The sequence below is a fragment of the Megalops cyprinoides genome, chromosome 14 (assembly GCF_013368585.1).
Source record: "Megalops cyprinoides isolate fMegCyp1 chromosome 14, fMegCyp1.pri, whole genome shotgun sequence".
Taxonomy (NCBI): Eukaryota; Metazoa; Chordata; class Actinopteri; order Elopiformes; family Megalopidae; genus Megalops; species Megalops cyprinoides.
Window position 1 is genome coordinate 33311037 of NC_050596.1, and position 17229 is coordinate 33328265.

The following is a 17229-nucleotide window of genomic DNA, read 5'->3' on the forward strand; positions in this document are numbered from 1 at the left end:
AATCAGGGCAAAAGCCTGTGATTGATCTCAACAGTAAGGACTGGCTCAGAGCAAAGGGGCCGTTAACGCATCTCCATAGCCGGTCCCTGTTTGAAGATCATAACTGAGGCACTGTTCCATGCACTCTCATGGCTTAGAGAGGTGATTGGCTGGAGGGTTTGAGCTACGTTTGAATAATTCTAGACTGCTATGGTTGAGTAATTGTAGAATGCCGATAAAATCCATGCACATCTTGTTTATAAAATGAAATTATGCTCATTCAGAGACAACAGTAGTGTTTGCTGTATTGGTGGCTTTGAATAGCAGCTCAGAGCCACAACAAATTTACCACCCAGTGGGTTGGGAACCATCCCAGACCCTGCAGAGACTAATATGAAGGATACAGGACACCGTGTTCCTGTCTTCCTTGCTATTAACCTGCTGGCCTCAGCGCTCTCACCTGCAGAACCTCACTCCCCTTTGCTGGGGAACACATCAAAAGCAGACAGAGACTGTGTTCCCTTATCATGAGACTGTCTATCAGGGCCTTCAGTGCAGCGGGGGGGGGGGGTACACATCCACAGCTGAGCGGAGCTGCAGCAGGGGAGAACGAGAGAGATGACACGCACAAACAAAATGAGCAACAAATGTCATAATACGTCATAAACGTCAAATATCATACAAGCAAAGTTGGAGTGTTGAGAAAGTTGAGGGCACAGAGGAAGTTGATGCTTTTATGCCTTTCTTTGTCAAAAGTGTAAATCTGAGTGTGATGAGCTCACATGTTTCCATGGTGACAGGGGCAGTGATTTTGCATTTGGGCGAACGAAAATCAAACAAACATCAGAAGAGGATCTCTGACCCTCTGTTCTAAAAAAAATCAAGCGATGATTTAATGAAGCAATTACATGAATGAATTGGCACTTCCGTTCTCTGTAAAAGCACCTGCTACTGATCAAAGCACCCCATCTGGAGGCAGTGCTGCGGACAAAACTACGCAGACGTGACGCCCAAAATAAATTTGGGAAGTGAGTGCTGTTCTATGGCAGAGTACAACCCAGGAGAAGGGTTGGTCTTATATACTAAACCACTGATCAGTTGGCATTGTACAGATCACTGGTTTGCCATGTGCCTTCTGCATCAGAATATGTGCCCTCATTAAGATTCATTCTCAGGTGCAGCCCAGGAAATTCAGGGTAATTTCCAGCTCCAAGTCAACATACTTCTCACAAAACAGTTAAAAGGTTATAAGCTGATCATTTTTTTTATAAAATGGCCAACAAAGGTGTTCATTTGAATCAAAACAGCATCATCTACACAGAACACATGCACCAGCAATAAGAATCCCATATGAAGACTAGGCTGCATTGGAAAGTTTTAGAAATTTAGATATTTTTATCTTTTAAAGGGCCTAAATAACCATCCACATCATTCAATATTCCCCTTTAATGATAATGCTGAATTTTGGCCTGTAAAGTCTGATTGAATGATTCATGTTTGTGTTTTTTTTGGAATGGAATGGAACCCATCTGGGGACACCGAGTTACGTCTGATCACAGCTCAGTCAAAACTAAACAGACACACAGGATGCATAGAGTCACTGGACACATTCTCCACACATTTCTGCAGCTTCCTGCCCTTATTAAGATACCTCTGAATGCATTTACCATTCCTTCCTGCAGAGGACAGCCCAGCGAGGGGCTGGCCAGAAGGAGGGAGGAGGAGAGGTAAGAGGCAGGAATCACTCTGTCCATGTAAGCAGCAGTGGAATCAATGCCTCCATTAGAGATACAACACTCCCACCTCAAGCTGTGCACAAACACTTCAATATTTTTATTATATATTTTATTATATATTTTAAAAATAATTTACAATAAACAATCAAATAAATAAATATAATTGTTTTCTTTTTTTTCCATTTTTCTTCAGTATGCGTACTGCATAACATATAAGTATATGTTGTATGTTGTTAACAATACATTGCGCTCCACATGTCTTTTGTGCTATATGAAACTTTGCTTTAGTTTTTTAGAGTTCATTTAGAAAAATAATTTGCTAATGATGAATGATTGAACTCTAATCTCATCTTTGCCTGTTCAGCATGAATGGATGTGAAATACAGTTAAAGTCTTCATGTATCTTGCAGAGAGCCAAAAGGCAACACTGAAACATGCTACACATTTGAGACATTTTGTCAGATCAGTTTGAAGTAACAGTTAAGCTCCAACTGAAGGAACAGCTAACAGGAACAGCACCATCTTCTCATGTAAGTGTTTGAAAACAGGGTTAAAGCTTTAGAGCTTCAATCTTTGAAAGTGTTTGTCCTGAGGTTTCCTCCCTGTGAAGGAACCCGAGCGTTTGTGACAGAAAGGATGCTGCTTCCCACAGGCTGGGTGGCCAGCGCTGCTGCTGATTGGATGATTTTATGTGACTTCTCTGAGCTGCATTTTCTCGTTGTTAAGAGTGTGGTTTGCATTTCTGACATTTTATGAGAGGAATTGGCAAGCTAAGTGCCTAAAAAGCTGTGACCAATGCTATGATGGCATAGATCGTCCAACAATTGTGGGAGTGGGGGGTGGGAGGGTGTGTGTGGCATCAGACTGTGGGAACTGGAACCAGCCCCAGCATAAACAAACAATGAAGACATTTTCTGCACATTATGTGTGCTTGCTTCATGCCATGAGCTCTGCATTTATGCAGCTCAGGCCTGAGTGCAGAACCAGATACTCTGAAGAAGCCCCAGTTATAATGACTCATTTATCTATTTCTCTTTCATTTAGGACACCTTTCCACCCTCAGAGAACAGGATAAAGCAGGTGAGAATAGATGGGCAGCGATACAGATGAAAATGGAACCATAACAATGTCTAATTTTGTAACAGAATCCCTGCCTGCGTCTCTGTACGCGTTTCTCAGAGTGACTCATCCAGAACTGTTTCACCAGCAGATGGCGCCATTGACTGCACTCTGCGGCTGGCTGGTGCTCACCGGTGAGGGTGAATTGGTCTCTGTCGGGCTGCAGTGCAGGGCCTTGGACAGGAGCAGGGCTAGAGCTCAGCGCTCTGCTGGTGCCAGGATAAACAGAGACCCCCCCCCCCCCTCCCCCCGCAGATTTCAGGAAAGTGGCTCATGAAAGGAGAACCCCCGCAGATGAATTTGTTGCTCACTCCTTCCCCTCGTTCCCCCCCGGCCTGTGAAACACCGCTGCGCCCCGCCCTCCCAAAAACAAACGCTGTTTCCTCTCTGCGGCTCACAGAGTCCCACTCGGACGTCCGACCGGCCGGAAAAACACTGCACGCTTCGTTTCCGGCAAGAAATACGTGCAGTGTGCTGCGTTAATCACCGGATGTCTCGCTGCTCGCCATTTATATGGTCAGAGAGTGAAGTGGGAGAGTGGAGCAGTGGTGCTGCAGGATGGGGGGGAAGATGCCTTCACTGCAGGCCGTCAGCCGAGTGCAGAGAGCATACGGCCCCCCTGTGAGTCCGTGTGTCTGCGAATACCCGTCAGCTGCTGAGCCAACAGTGACCTTCATCTGTGTGCATATCACAGTGAATTCCAGCCAGGACAAACAACTTCAGATAATTCATCAACCCCTCCAAGCTTTTCACTTGGACACCTATCCAGCAAAATTGTCTGAAAAACAGCCGATGTAGAAGAATGCAAAGGCTGGTCCTGCCGTGCAGGCATACGCTGGTGGAGTGTGGGAAATGTGCCTGGCCTTGATTCCAGGGCAGCAGCTCTGACAGGCTCTGTCTGAGGGGGTGCAGCAGGCCTGCAGAGTGTGGAATGGTGTTCGCAGGGTAATCTGCCAGATGGAGGTCAAAGCTGGCTCCCTCCTATCAACAGGTGGCTGCTGAGGTCCTGCTTTTGGGGGTGTATGCCCCCCCCCCCGATCTCCTCATGCCTGCTACCCCCACATGCCAGAGAGGGGGGGGGGGAGAGAGAGAGAGAGAGAGAGAGAGAGAGAGAGAGAGAGACCTCTTGTTTCCCAGTCTCACAGAGGGCCAGACACCTGGTCCAAAATCAACAGCGCATGTTGAAAGGGACTCGCCACTCTCTGCTCTGTGCCTCTATGATGTAATCCCGTACTGCTGCAGCAAAACACCGCGACTCATCAAATTCAGGGGAAAAAGCCTCAGAGAGGCACGTCCCCGCGGAGGTACGAGAGGCCACTGTTTTTCTGCCGAGGCTTCTACCGCCCCCCGCTGCCAGACATTAATGCGGAGGAAAACCGGGGAGAAGCATGACGAGCGATTAAAGCGGACCTCACAGCTCGCCCGTAATCTGGGCTCACTGCAGGCTGAGGGACGGGCTGCAGCTGTTTATCTTATAACCCAGCAAGCAGCGTCCAAACCTTTATTAAATATTCTCAGATGAATGTTGTCCGTCATCTGACCGGAGCAGAAGATGCAATCTTTTTTTTTTTTGCAAAACCGGTCAGTTCCTGACCCCAAATGAGGAGGAAGAGAAAGAAAAACAGTGCGCTGACGGCAGACACTGACGAGGGGGCTGGATGTTCCAGATGGGCGACTCGCATCACACTGACTCTGTGTATACTGTGCAGTTTAATGAGACGAGCAAGCTCATTTCGTCAGTCAGTGCTGCTCTTCAACTCTTGGCTATTTTAAATGCATTGCATCATTTACGCAGCAAGCGCATGCGATCCAAATCATGTGCAAATACCGCATGCAACTGAACTGTATTTATTTAAAATGTACTTTTCTTAAAATTCTAGTGAATGGAGCAGATGTGATGTAAAAAGTTAGATTTATTATATAAATAAACTCATATATATATATATATATATATATTAGTTCTTTTTCAAGGCTGGGTTAGCTTTAACCCCAGAATACCCACTGCTGTGTCACTTCTTTCAATCTCTGCTGCTCTGCGCTATACTGAGCAAGAGCAGGGATGCTCCCCAAATCGACCAACAGGGGGCGACACAGTATACCATATCTGCACTGTGCGCTGTCACAGCCAATCCCTAGCTTTCAGCCACCTGATCACCACGCTGGATGCTGCTTCTGTTATAAACCATTCATCCCAGCTACACTACCCATGCAAAACCTTTCCTTGAAGTTAAATCACTTAATCACAATTAAAAACTCACATTTAAAGCCCACAAGTTTCATTAGAAAAACTACTTTTCAAATGTGAAATCTACACCCCATCCTATCCCATGTGTTTAACCTAAAAGTGCATAGAGATTCTCAGAATATTATCTGCAGCTCAGGGCCACCATTTATCTCATACACCTAAAGTCATTAGCTTGAAATTAGTTTGACAGACATTTTCTGTAACAGATCAATGAGGATTTGAGAAGGAATGTGATTGGTAGTTCAACTGGATTATCCTGGCACAGACAGGGTTAATGACTCTCACGGGGCTGATTTGCACCGGCATCCTACACCCAAGCAAACACTTTCCCTGAGGTTCATATCTCTGTGCTATGACCCTAAGAGACATTAAATCCAAACCTATTAAAGTCTCTGAGATTCTCTTTACAGCATCTCTCCACACACTGATAGAAGACACCACTAACACTTATAGGCCTTTCACCTGCTATTTCAGAAATACCTGAATGGTGATTTTGTTTAACCTTCCTCTAAATGTCACTATTTTGCCTGTTATTGTCTTGGCTGCTCCTGCTCCTTGTTTTTCTTCTTTTTTTTGTTTTGTTTTGTTAAGACATGATGAGAGTTCGGTCTGAAAGTGATCAGCCCACCAGGAACATCTGAATCCTATTTCCAGCAATTAAAGAGAGAAACTATCAGCCCCAAACATAGCCCGTTTCCACGGTGTCCGTTCAAACATTCGGCACTTGCGCACATTCCCATAAAGTGACAAATTATTTCCAAATATATTGGTTTATAGAAAAAAAAAAGTTATACTTCCAGCCAGGGGGTTGGGGTGCAAAGGATCACTGAGTGACAGGGGGTAACATGCTATCCCAGCATCCTGACGTGGCCACCAGCACTGGGAGCGAGCACGGCTCTGTCTCCTGACACATCTGCTCTGACCAGCTGCTCTCTGTGTGGTCTGCACTCACTGGCTGATCTCTGTGTGGTCTGCACTCACTGGCTGCTCTCTGTGTCGTCTGCACTCACTGGCTGATCTCTGTGTGGGCTGCTCTCACTGGCTGATCTCTGTGTGGGCTGCACTCATTGGCTGATCTCTGTGTGGTCTGCACTCACTGGTTGACCTCTCTGTGCTACTCTCATAGGCTGATCTCATTGCACTGGTTGCTCTCTTTGGATGTATGTGCATTTGTGTCAACTCCATGATGCGAAAAGCAACAATATTCTTGTTAAATCCCATGCCTGATTGCTACCTGAGATTGCCTTTCTGTTCAGCTTGCTGAAAATGACTTGCAAAACCCAAACAGGTAACACATAATCCTTCACAGCATTGTTGAGGTCACGGGGTTGATGAAAGGAAAAAAAAAAAACACAAAAATGTATTAAAATCATTGGCCTGCCCGATGCTGCCGAAAGCGTTCAGCTAGCTGTGGTATGGGAAGATAGCTCAGCAGTCCAGGTTTAGGCTCATAATCACGACTCCATCCATCTGGAGCGACTGTTGAACTGTCAGCAGCCCCAGTCTGATCTGGAACAGACGCATGTGTCAGACAATGGGTTGCACACTGTGTGCCGTGGAGGAATACCGCGCTCTACACAGCGCGCTCAGGCCGCTGCAGCACCCGCGTCTTTCAATAACAGCGGAAGAGATGCGTGTGGGTCAGTCAGCGGGGGGTGGGGGGTTAGCGAGGTACTGCCGGGAAATCGACCGCCCCTAAAGGTCACCACGTTACAGCAGGAGGCGCTGGGAGACACTTTCGCAACAACTCCAGGAATATCCCGCCAGAGGGAGAAAGATTCCTTCGGCATTACACCGGTGTTTCTTGGCAACGATTGGATCTTAATTAACGTCGCCGTCTGCTGAAAACAAATAAAAGGCGCCAAGCACGGCATCTGCTGGTTCGTATATAAAAGCCAGAGAAAGCAACGGAGGAAGCTGCAGCTTCAGTTGGGTTGTTATTGAATATAACGTGAATGGAAACACTTTAGAAGGTTACATTAGTTAACACAAACTAATGTATTAGTTATCATTCACACCTTAACGGTGATTAAGTTATGAGAGTTGGTGAGAGTTTTTTAAGCATTAACTCACGGTACTTCATCACTTTTTGAGCACCTGTCGTAGAGTGACAATCATCCACACCGTTATGTTTAATTAATGTCTATTTCACAGTAATGCCACGAAAGCTTTTGATGTAATGGTGTAAAGCATCAGCCCAGTTTTGCTGCATTTGACATCAAGCGCACAGTAGTCATGTTTATGTATTTGTTAACTAAACGATGAGTCTCCATAAGCCCCATATATGCTCTGTAAATGTATCAATTAATAATATAATAGTTCATGCTGATGTACAATGTACTGTGAAGTGTTACCACGTGAATACTTTTCAAACAGCGTTACTGTTAGTCTATACAGTGTATATATAATATTTTGTACAACACCTTTTGCTTAAACATAGGCCGTACTTTACTGTTAATTCCCCTGGTATAAACAACACACCCCTTCATCTCCAGTAAAGTTACAGAGTAATATTCCAATGCTCGTATGAATGAATGTACCGCTACAGACATATATTATTATTATAATTCTGTAATTAAATGAATACTTTTCTGGGCACGGTATATTCATCTAAATTGACCATGGTCTTTTCATTCTTTTGTGTGCTAAACCTGCAAGTGAACCCTGAGACATAGTGCAGGTTAAAATGTCGTTATAAAAGTCGATGCATCCCAGGCCGCCCCTTCGTCAGCCTTCGGCGGAGTGTATCCGCAGATTAGCGCACCTGCAGTCTGAAACACAGAGGTTAAGTGCGCTGATACCTTTGAAAACAAAATTCAAGTAGTTGATGGCTGGTACATGTGGGGGGCCTCGGTGTCCGACGTCATTGGGACTAGCACCATTTATAATGATTTATAATGTATCACCGTCTCAATCCGTGGAATGATCGCATTGACGTACAATTTACGCGTTACACGAACTCATGTTCTGCGTCATGACGACTGTCGCATGCGCGCCTTTTACGGCCAAGGCGCGTAATTTTCACATGTTTGCTCAGCAGCGAACTTGAATGAAAGTTGCTGAAAAGTGTAGACGGACAATGTCCATTGCAGAGCAATCTGTTTCTGAGTAAAAATGGCTTGGACATAGCAGTACAGCCAAACAGGCAACAGCTTCACAGTGTAGCCAAATTAGCTATCTTGTAGTTTAGCTAATGTACAGGCCAGTTTGTGTACCGCAGTCTACCTAAAAGAAGCAATGGCGGCTCCTCAGTGTCGGCGTTTGCGCGGCCTACACGCCGAGCCTGTGACCTAAGTTGGTGTGTGTTTAAAGTTTTCACAAACGCCGTCACTCTGAGTGAAATGTTACCAGTTAAACGGCGGCGGGACCAGCCAATTTGCAGAACCATAAAGAAAAAACTATGGGGTCAAATATGTCACTTGTGGTTGAGGTAAATAACGCCTATTTTCTAGTTTTTCATGTGTATTACGTGTAATGTGTTTGTTCTGTTGTGTGTTTATTAAATAGACCGGCAGCGTAGGTAGACCGTAATGACGAGTCCGCTGTTCCTAACTCCATAATCGCCATCGGCCCTTAGTATTGGCAAACGCGGGGATTTCCAGGGACATCACCCCTGCGGTTGGAGAGGGAGTACAGCTAGAATTTCCGCCTGTCTCCTTCATTTCTAATCTTACAAAATGTAGCTGAGGTTTTTCTCCCTTGGCTAGAAAATTTGGAGATATTCCTGACACGTTGTAATCGCATTTTTTGACAATAGCATTTATGAGCTGAGACACAGTAAACGCTCTTACCTTTTAACAAATTCATTGTTGTGTACAGATAGTTGCATCTTGATTTTTTTTTTAAATTAATTTGACTGCTGCTATCAACTTCAGATCACATTCTAGGATTATAGTGAATTAAAGAGTCCTGGGTCTCTTAAAAGATAAAGAACAGCACTTGTGCATTTGGGCTCCACTGTCTGAATTACATACACCTGCTATGCAATACTCCTATAAACAGAACCAAGTAGCTGAATGAAAGATTAAGTTAGTTACCTGAGATGTAATTTATGGATCAACAATAGTCAATAGACCAATTCTGTTGCAGTGTTGAGAGTTTTAATTGTTGTACACTAATAGCTAAACTCTTTCACTTGAAAATGCACTCAGGATGGGTATTTGTATTGAAACTGTCTTTTTAAGTAATAGAACAAGGTAGTTTGAAATTATTGTGTGGTTCAGAGCCCATTGTAATGAAAGTCTCAGTTAAACCCCAGGACACATTTCTGATTGGGTAAGAAGAAGGTTCGCGAACTACCTCTCCTGTGCATGGAGAATCAAACCACTCTCCGTTTCAGCCCAGATTTTATGAGAGCATAACATCTCCATGAAAAATGTAAATGGCTTGATAGGTCTACAACAGCCACTTGAACATGCTTTCAGCACTCATCTCACTTGAGATTGTAAAAACATTGACTTGCTGCAGGTAGACTGGAATTAATTATCTTTTCACTGGTAGCAAACAGGAGAGGGAGAGTTTCAGGGTGCTGTCAGATTGGGTGTCCATTGATAAGGTTTTATTCTGTTCATTTTGACCCCCATTACATTGTCGGGACCAATGCAATTGGTCTTACAGTTTAATTGCATTTAATGTTTTACTGTGGCTAAAAGAGTTTGCAAGACTGTGTCACCACAGTAAAATCAGATGCAGGTTTGTATGCACAAAGTACATTCATTAATACATAGATTTATCATTTCTTGTAATATAATGTTCCAGACCCATTAAAGGCATTTTAACTGAAATATCAGGGCCATCACATCTGACCTTAAAATGCTCAGGCTTTGTGTCTGGCAGCTGCTGTAAGTTATGTGAGAATGACCGTGCTTTCTCTCCGGCAGAGAGCATGTAAGGAGATGAGCCGAGGGAAGGAAAGCTTGCACAGCACCAGCCGGAGAACAGAAGTTCAGGGCAAACTCCGTGACGCCCTCCGTAAGTCATATGAAACAGATTTCAGTGTGTGTAATAGTCTGTAAGAGGCATCTCACTTTCCCATGCAGTCTAACACTGGATGGCAGAACTGTCAGAAGCTAGCATGCAAACATGGGCTGATTCTGGTTCATCTTTAGGGCAAGTAGCCTGAAGCTTAGTGCCTGCATTAAGCAATGGTCATGCTCCACATATCTTGAACCAGGAGAAAATTAGAGCTAATTTACTGCTTACTGAGTGATAGGCAACAGTGGTGTACAACTTCGCACATGCTTAGACACGTGTCTACAGGAGGGAGGTGCTACCCGCCAAAGAAATGATTTACACTGGAAATATGTACTAATTCAACAGAAGAAATGAATACAATCATTTCTTACAGGTTAGAGGTAATCTATTTAAAGTCTCATACACACACATACACTTTAAGAAAGCATTTTGAAACATTAAATACACAGGAAAGGTTCAATGTTCCCAGCTGATGTCAACACCAATCTCACTGTGGCGAGAAATATTTTTCCCCAGGTAATGACTAACTTTCCTTAAGAATGAAAGGGTAAAGGATCTTTTCATCTTGATTAAGTCACTACATGGCATGTCAGTGCAATATGACATGACTCATAATATAACAAACATGCATATGATTCATATAACAAATGTAATGTAACAAACTGGATCTGGTAGATGCCATTGTGGTTCTGTGGACGTTTCTGATGAACCCCCACCTCTATGTATCCTACCTTGTACCCTAAGTTTTCCTTGTTTCTCTGTTGCTACATCATGCTATGTGATGTAGTTTTATGCGGACAGAAACCCCAGTCTAGATGTCACAATCAACAACCTTAGGCCTCTTTGACAGAAACTGCCAGTCTTTGGCCCAGTGAAAAGTCAGAGAGCTTTCTGCTGGAGCATGTTACCATTCTCAGGGTATTGTCTTCAGCAGGATAGATTATGGATTGTTACTGATGTCCAGCATTTAATGCCTTTGATTTAGTGGTATTAGTTCACAGCGCTCAGAAATATAAATGGAATAATTTGAGTAAAAACTATAGTGTCACGCTGTTGAGTAAGAAATATAAATATATAATTAATAACTCACGGTAATATCTAATTCTAGAAAAGAGTGCTCCAGTGTTGCCTGGAAGGTCACTAGTAGATTGATTGTGGACAGCAGAGAATCTGACAGGCTTCATTTTTTTTGCATTGTGTTTGTTTGTTTGTTTTTATTGCCTCATATTTTTTTATTCCAAAGAAAAGAAAAGAAATGTTTGTCAGGATGGCAGTCCTGACACAACCAACAGTGCAGTTGGTGTAGCTGTGGATGTAAACTGGCATAATGAAACCGCAGCATAGAATCACAAAGGATTCATCAAATACAGCTGGTGTGTGTTTCTTTCTTTCAGGAAAGCTTAATTAAACACAAAATGAATGTGTCAGGCCACCCACATTTCACAGCGCTCCGTCGCCTGTTTCTGTTTAAAGAGCTACGCTAATTGATTCATTTGACTTGTCAGAGTCCCAGCACATAAATTGGAAATCACAAATCTTGTAAGATAATTTGTGTTTATAAATTTTTCTCTATGACAAATATATGGTCTGAAGATTTGCAAATTGATATATCACGCTATGTAAAAATGAGACACTTGTTGAAATGATGATGATGTATTGCAGTCTCTGTAACTCAGCTTGAACCACCTCTACCTGCTGTTCTCTCTGGCTTGGAATATCCTTACTTTAAGAAATGCAATAATTCAGGTCAAATTCAATTTTCACTTTTTTTGCACCTGCAGTCTGTTGCCTTTCTCTGGACCGGTAAAATGTAGTAATGTGGCATGTGATACGACCGAGTAGACCTGATACTGAGGTGTGTAAGCCTGGGACAGAACACCCATCATGCTTTGCAAATGGAGAGCTTGTGGCACGGCACTGTAGAGGAGGAGTGGAGAGGCTGAAGGGTACAGAGCAGTTAAAGCCCTGCAGAGGCGGATTTCTGTTAGCAAAGCCGTCCAATCCCACTGCACCCTGGGCCGGCGAGATGGGAGCTTCTGTTAGACTGTGGACTGAAAACAACATTCAGTGACAGCTTGAAGGGAATCCACAAGAACGACTTGTTTTCCAGCGGTCGTGGTGAGGTGGAGCGAGGGACGCTAACATGCTGTTGCAGTTCTGTGGGGTGAATCCAGCGTTGCTGCAGGCAGCGTATTCACTTGCCCGTAAACATGTGGGTGTTGGTAAACACGTGCAGAGTGAGCGAAGTTTCCTTCGTTCTGGAGTAGTTTGGGTAAGCCTTGTGTAGGAGGAGCTTAGCTGATGGATCTCTTGAAGGTTTAGATTCTGAGAGAAGCAGCCCAGCCCATGCCTTCATCTTTGCAGTTTGCCTTTAACTGAACTATACATGTAAGTGTAACTTTACTGTGTATTGCAGCATTTGTAAAATACCGTGGTGAGTTGCCTGTGCAGGGCAGTCACCTCACTATGACAGATGGAAGTGCTCTCCAAGAAACCTTGGCTAGGAGCCTCTGGGGTCGTCCATCTCTGTCGACTGGCCCTGTCTCACTGACCGCAGGGCCCAACGCTGGTGTGACCCTCTCTCAGAGAGCACAGCAGCAGCCCTGTAAACGAGGTCATTAATGAAACCTGGTTCAGCGTTGAACAGCAAGGCCGAAATGGGGTTCACACAACAGCAGCAGGGGTCATAAATCTGCCCCCAGGAATGAACGCGGCTCTGCACACAGTCACCAGCAGTGACCGAGAGTGGTCACTTACAGCGACGTTAGTAAGAATAGCCACCTGTGTGTCCAGCTGAGATGACCAGTGCAGCTGGAGGGAGTGTTCTGTAGGTGTTAAAGGAGCACGGAGAGTGACTTTGATGCCTCATTGGTGCTCATGGCTGAATGTGCTGACATTTACCCTGAATGTTCCAGTGTATCTCCACAATGGCTGTCTGTTCCAAGCCCAGCCTGGCTATGGCACATGCCATGAAAAAGGCCCAGGAGTTTTTTTTTTCCCTGACTAAGCAGTATGAACGGTTTGATGCTTCTAACGCCCTGTCCTCCCCTGGGCATTAGTTCATTCTTCCCCAATATGAATATGCGTGATATTGCGTCAGTTTTGCTAAAATAATACACAAATCCACTTCCAATGTGTTTCCAGAAGTATTATGTGGACAGTTCCTGGAACTGGTAACGGCATTCAGAAACTGCTTAGATTTAAGTTCAATTTTTTTATCCATATTCACGCCCAAATTACCCAAAATGACATTTATCTCAAAGAAAAATAGGACAGTTTCAACCTCTCAGGATCCCTAAGGATCCCTCTTAGAACCGGTCTTGTATTAATAGGTCCCTTAAAAGTATACTCCCCTCAGCCTAAACATATCCTTTAGCATATATATGTAATCAGAACAAGGTGTGTGACTGGATGAAGCAAGCCAGTGGCCCTTCCTGGGGTGATTCATGAACATGAAGACAGACGTCTTATGAGGAGAACAGGCTGTTCAGCTCACCCAGGCCTGAGTCTAAAGCTCATATATGGATTGGTTTTTGTTTGTGCTTTCATAACAGGTATTCGTGGATTTCTGTCCTAACCAAAACCTTTCTGATTTATGGTTGAGGAAAGGTGTTGTACAGTTATCACCCAGAGCATAGATAAGACTGGCCTGAGGGTGTGAGCATACCTTGATGTAATCTCAGAACACTGGCGCGGTGCTACATTGCTGTGCTGGTCTGAAGGTTATTGACTGTAGACAGAGACAAGAGGTCTGTGTTTGTCTTACATATTTATTTTTGCATTTCTGAATTTTTGCAGTTTTGAAACTAAGACAATGATCTGATTGGCATGCAAGTAGTGGCTGCTTTTCACACTACAAGTCACAGAGTGCAAAAAAGTGGGCACCGGTTGGAGGATAGAGCATCAGCCAATCAGCTTGCTGGAACCTGGTGAATGTGTGAGCTGCAGTACAAAAAATATAAAACCTTTTTTTAGATGTGTGCTCTCAGATGATAGAGGTGTCCATGTTAATATCTATCATATGCCTATTATTAAATCTTTCAAGGCCACATGGTACGCTGAGTGCTTAACTCCAGACACACACAGTCTGAAGCACCAGTGGATTTGTGACAGGATTACATTTTTGACTCCTAAAACGGTTGTGAGATGGTTTTCACTGGGATGCAGTGAGAAAACAGCTTTAAATGATAATCGTTGATTCTCATCCTACCCCGAAAGGACACATAAATTAGGGCTGATCATTGGCAGACACGCAGTGTTTTGCCATCGACCGCAATTATCTATTAAGCAGCGTCGTCCGCACGGAGCTAATGGATTTACGGCTCGTTTGCTCTGTGCCTTATTGACTGTTGGACGTCACCCACTGTGTTTCTGCCGATGTGTAAATTCCTTTGGTCCCCCGGGAGAAATCGTAACCAAACTGCACATGAAGCTCTTGGAGGTGCCGATGTGTTTACCCCTCCAGAGCACTGTGTGCGGTTTGCAGCGTCTCCAGAGAGCCAGGAACCCTCGGCGCTTCCACAGGCTCTCGCACGCCATGTCTCCGAGGAACGCGCGCCAATGTTTGTGTTCCTGAGCAGGAGGTGCTGCTCCGCAAGAATCCAAGTCTCATTCGAAAACCTCAACAGCGGCGAATTATTTACTAAACACTAACGTTACGCTAACATTCATGCTACGCTCACTGCAACAAAGCCAAATACGTATCTGTTAATAAATGTAGATGTGTATGTCTGTGAGTGAATGAGTGATTATATTATCATTAATAATGCTTCAATGTTTTAACTAAGTATGAATGTATAACTGTGTTTCAGAGGCCCCTGTTTCACCCAGCGCTTTCCCCCCCTGTCATTTTCATCTGTGTCAGGGTTTCGTTTGCATGGGAATGTGTAGGGCAGGTAATTGGTTAATTGATTGTTGGCCACACCGCCAGCAGGTAGTTTTTTCCTTTTTTTCTCCTCGTTTTAGCCCTGATTTTAACCTTTTTATCCCTTTTACTGGTGCCTTGTGGTATTTATTTGTTTTTTTGTGATGCAATAACTCTCATTGTGTATTGTATATACATATATATACAGTGTGAATATATATATATATAAATTATGAAAGAATGTACCTCTATAAACATTTTATTTTTATGATTCTGTAATTAAATGAATACTTTTCTGGACACGGTATATTCATCTAAATTGACCATGGTCTTTTCATTCTTTTGTGTGCTAAACTTGCAAGTGAACCCTGAGACATAGTGCAGGTTAAAATGTCGTTATAAAAGTCCACGCATCCCAGGCTGCCCCTTCGTAAGCCTTCGGCGGAGTGTATCCGCAGATTAGCGCACCTGCAGTCTGAAAGACAGAGGTTAAGTGCGCTGATACCTTTGAAAACAAAATTCAAGTAGTTGATTGGCTAGTACATGTGGGGGTCTCAGTGACCCACGTCATTGGGACATTGTTTATGTGTATATATATATATATATATATATATATATATATATATATATATATCTAGCTTCAGGTCATTCCCTTAAGAAGATAATAATACGGCATCATTCAGTCGTTGATAATAGGGACACTTGCTAATGAACTATGCAGACACATACAGCTTGGTGAAGTCACTCTTTTCCTGCTTAGTGAGAGAGTTCTTTTACCTTCATATTGGTCCCATTTTGTGAAGACTTTCCTAATGTATTCACAATGAAAATGAGGGACTCGTTCAACAGTTTGGTGGGGCTGGTTGCCACATGATCATCAGTCTACACCCCCATTTGCCAGAGCCGTGGAAATCAACCTGTATTTCTTTGGGGTTTAGCTCATAGACCAATCACAGCAAGGCAAAGTGGCTTCCAGTAGTGCCTTTAGATGGAAGCATTGGAGTTCAGTCTTTGTCCTCTAGAGGGCGGGCGTCCCCAGGCTCGGCTCTCCCTCCATAGTGACAGCTGCCTCCGCACCTGCGTGCCAGATGTCAGGGAGGAGAGAATGATTTTGGCGTTTGTGGTTTAAAGGGAGCTAGTGTTTTTTTTCCTCCCTCTTTCTATCATTTCTGGCTGGCTGCTGATATTATTTCTTTTTCCCAAACCTGTGTTTACACAGTCGTCTAACCTTGCAGAAGGTGAGGCATAGGAAACTACACCTGATGTGAGTGTCGTAAGGGAATCCCCATCACTGCACTGTCTCCGGGGGCACTCCGGTCAAGCTACACCAAGCGCTGCTTATGAACCGAGTCGCTGGGTGCACACTGAGATGGGCAGTTTCATGATGTCATTTGTGCCGGTAATAAATATAATACTGGTTGTACCGTATTGGGGCTGTGGGTTGAGCGAAGGTTTTGTCTCAGACCGCAGCGCCTCTGCGTTCTGACACGCAGTGAGAGGAACGTGTTCCCGTTAATTTTCACAGTGGCAACATAAACACCAATTAATTGCCAAGGATGACGCTGGAGTCGGCGTTTCCTGAAGGTAGATGTGTTTTTATTACGCACGAGTGCAGCGCGGATCGGCGCTTTCATGTAATTAGCTCCTGTGACGGGAGCCAACGTGCTTGCAGGATGGGCCGATTCCGATGCCGCTCCGCGGCGTTTCGGCTGGCGGGCGGGGGGCGATGCCGCGCCGATGCCAGCTCTGCCCTCTCTGGCTCTCTGCCGCGGTACCTGCGGGGTACCGGCCCACAGCCACAAACACACGCACCATGCCTACGCCTGTCAGACGCTTCAATCGAGACACCTGCCAAAAAAAGGGCCAGAACTGTTCAAAACGGTATACGGATAGATTAAAGAAGAGAAAGCGAACATCGTCTGGCAGAGGTGAATGTTCATCATCATCACAGCAGCACAGAGCAGCGCTAAGCTAAGTGTTTTTTTTTTTTTTTGAGGTAGCATTGAGGATTGCATGTCTTAAAATCACTTCAGTATGACAGCGTGGTGTGACAGACAGGCAGGCTGATGGCTAACCTCAATGTATGCTAACACAGGAAGTTAATGGGTGAGTATATAAACATCAATACACAAATGGGGCCTGCTGGCAAAGGCCTATATAGAAAACAAGGGCAGAAACTCATGTATAATTTCACATGATCATATACTTTATATGGCCACTAATTTTCCTTGATAAAGGTCGCTCCCTTTTGCTTTTTGAACTTAAGGGTAAAGGCACTGAAATGAATCACACATTTTAGGGATTTGCAAATT